The 3,545-nt window shown below is 31.8% G+C and overlaps 1 non-coding gene across 1 annotated transcript; it reads right to left on the bottom strand.

Moving 5' to 3' along the window:
• Nucleotides 1-3,119: 3,119 nt before the first annotated feature.
• On the bottom strand, nucleotides 3,120-3,190 carry Trnag-gcc. Its single transcript has one exon. It is a non-coding gene; the product is annotated as a tRNA-Gly (tRNA).
• Between the last annotated feature and the right edge of the window lie 355 nt (nucleotides 3,191-3,545).

The following is a 3,545-nucleotide window of genomic DNA, read 5'->3' as shown; positions in this document are numbered from 1 at the left end:
ACCGCCGCAAGGGACCCAGTACTGTACCATAGAGTAATGATACCGTTTAAGATACCTGGATTATTTGTCTCTGACTGTACATTCTGTTCATGTTCGAAAATATTAATTTTTGAAAATAAGGTCAGCAGTGTTTAGAATTACTACTGACGACATTTTTGGGTTTCAAATTCAAGGGGTTGCAGCTGATTTTTTTCCAATTTCTGAAGGAGAGGTGCATTTATGGGCTTGGGGAGGGGGGTTAGTGGTCACCCAAAAGTGGTCACGGTTACAAAATTAGATGAGAACTTTAAACTCGTAGTCATCCGAATGAATTTAAAAATAACCTCTCGTGAATTGGTATCAAATTATTAAGAATCAGATCGGAATTGATGAGAAATTTCATTTATTTAAATGCTAATCAATGAATAATAATTATTCAATAAGCATTTAACTTTGGATTTTCGTGTGATAAAAATTACCAAGAATCATTTCGTCGAAATAGCTTTCGAGAATGAAAGATGATAGATGATTTTTGATAGATGAACTTTTAACGTGTCATAAACGATCAAAACCCTTATCAATCAATACATAAACCATTTAAATGATTTGTTGGAAATATAGAATTGAATAATAATTGACGCTTGTTGACAAATTATAAATTGTATAGAGAAAATAATTACACCAGCCAAAAATATGAGTATTCCAGTTACGAGGAAAATTTAAAACCTCATAAGGCTTATTATATGCAAGATTTTTCATTATTGGAATACCTCAAGTTATTATTTTCTCAGTATTATATTATTTTATATATCATATTAATTGTTTCAGTTATAACTAATTGCAAGATACAAAGGAATATGCATGAACTATTGAAATATATACGCGATGGAAAATGCAATCCATTGAACTATCTATATGCGATCTGTCGTACCTGAGTTAAAAGTCTAGTGAGGATTTAAAAGGTTCATTAGCTTACAAGCGGTCATGCTTCGTAAACATGATAAGAGGAACCACAAGAAGGCAACTCGACCATCAGACTGCTGAATGTCCAATTTCGGGTACAGTACAAAAAATGACAGAAGCGATTTGGAAACGTAGTGATTTTTTGTCCTCAGTCAGCTCATATTTCAAAATTATACGTTTTTGGAAAGATTCATCCTCATACTGAATATTTGGTTTCACTGGACAGGAGCAAGTCCTTGACGTTTCTGAAATGTTGATCTGAGACGAATCGCCGACCACAAATTTCAATTACCATCATTCTCATCCAACTTTGGAATACGTGATTTATTATGTTTACAGACGTATCTTATACTTTGTGTCTACAGAACTCCAAAAATAATTGGGATTACTAACTTAATTTCATACCAAAATGCAATAGCTAGATCGTCTATTTTTAGTGAGTTTGCTTGGGTTTTAAAGGTACAACATTGCAACTGTACAAACTGAAGAATAAAACTGGTGCTCACTATTTTCGAGAGGGCTACTCGTATTAAGTAAAAATAAAAGTAGGCTGTACTTTCTTCAAATTTATTTCATTTTACACAACATGTTTCGACATAATAATGTCATTTTCAAATGACTCACTGACTTTAAAATGTCGGAACATATTATCGTGAGTAATAAAATAAAGTTGAAAGAAGGGTACTTAGATTTTCTAATGTTTACATAAAACTACTTACTGGCTTACTGCTTCATGTTTTCATATTGTTTTTTCATGTTCTAATTTTCCTGTGAAACCTTTGTAGATTGGTGATCATAATTATTAATTATGTATCTTATTTTCATAAATGAATATAAATAAACTACTCACTGCTTCATGTTTCCATATTGTTTTTTCAAGTTCTAATTTTTCTGTGAAACCTTTGTAGATTGGTGATCATAATTATTAATTATGTATCTTATTTTCATAAATGAATATAAATAAACTACTCACTGCTTCATGTTTCCATATTGTTTTTTCAAGTTCTAATTTCTCTGTGAAACCTTTGTAGATTGGTGATCATAATTATTAATTATGTATCTTATTTTCATAAATGAATATAAATAAACTATCTATCCTCCTATCTATTTCTATCTCCTCTCTTACATTTAAATTTGTTATTATCGTGATTAGTTCGGTTTCATTGATCTCTTGAGATAATAACAAGAACCCTTTGAGCCGTACTTAAAGGTAATGAATACAAGTGTGCAGTAAAGTATTTCAATTGATTCAATTCGTTCAATATTGATTCAATATTCGTTCAACGTAATGCTGCTACTCCTCAGTATTCACAACAGTAAAATTGGAACGTTATTCTTATTCATATTACTACTGTTCATTGTGTTTGACAACTGCTTCAACAATGAAATCCTTGTGGTATCATTGTTAGACAGAAATTTAAATAATCAATTCGTTGCACGTCGTCTGTGGGTCGGTGGGCATATTTTATCTGTCATAAATCATAGCTCACACGGTCCGTTTTCTCACGACTCGCAGTAGAACTACACACAGGCATCTACTCTCTATAAAAAGCCGGATTTTTTCTATGTTGGAACAAGAAAAAACCGTCCAAGTTTTTTTGAGTATTGGATAGGTAATGATTCATGTGACTTTGATTCTATTTATTGTGATCTAGTTATGTGTTGGGTTGATAATGATAATGCAATGTTGATAAGGTAATGTTTTATGGGATTCTCAAGAGTGATCTAGTTTTTTTAGACTAAATTCAATAAGAATCTACAAAATTTCTGAAAAAAACTGGGAATATATTTTGCTTTTTGTAGCGATAAAAGTGAAATTATTTGAGAATTATAAGGAATTAACATTATTTCTGAGAAGCACTCTAGCATCGATAGGAAAAGAATTGTATTACATTATTTACTTTTCATTTGGCTAAATTAACAATATTTGGTGAAAAATTTGCAACATTGCATCGATGCATGAATACCTCGTTTGAAACATACCATAATTGTTGCAATAATTTAATAATTGCAACAAATTTACAATAATTTAATTCAATAATTTACAATATTTGGTAAAAAATTGCAATATTGCATCGAGGCATGAATATCTCGTTTGAATCATACCAAATTTGTTGCAGGTTATTTTGAATCTCGATAGAGTAGAAGAATTTAAAAAAGTGGGTGTCAAAAAATGTTGCATCGACCGGGAATCGAACCCGGGCCGCCCGCGTGGCAGGCGAGCATTCTACCACTGAACCATCGATGCTTGAAATTCTCTTTCTAGTTTCTCGCTACTAGAAGAAACTTAATTCAGTAAATGCAGCACTATCAGTCAAATTCAAAATACTGTAATTTTATTGATAACCAAGGGTGGGGTGGTGAGTCCTTGGAAATTCGTGACAGTACTAAAATCTGGGAAATATGGGGAGGGTGCGTCATTGAGAGAGCTTGGATGGGGGCATAACTGGATAACAATTATATCATAAAATAATTACTGTGTTTGTATAAATAAATGTATTTATGTGAACATTGTCACGATATCAATTCTGATAAATATTTTCATCAGGTATCAAGTCAATAACAGCAGGAAAACAAAGTATCCTAAGTACAGCAGTTTTGAG

Source organism: Nilaparvata lugens, chromosome 5, assembly GCF_014356525.2.
Source record: "Nilaparvata lugens isolate BPH chromosome 5, ASM1435652v1, whole genome shotgun sequence".
NCBI lineage: Eukaryota > Metazoa > Arthropoda > Insecta > Hemiptera > Delphacidae > Nilaparvata > Nilaparvata lugens.
Note: the sequence above shows the minus strand (reverse complement) of the source record. Positions and strands in the feature narration are given on the sequence as shown.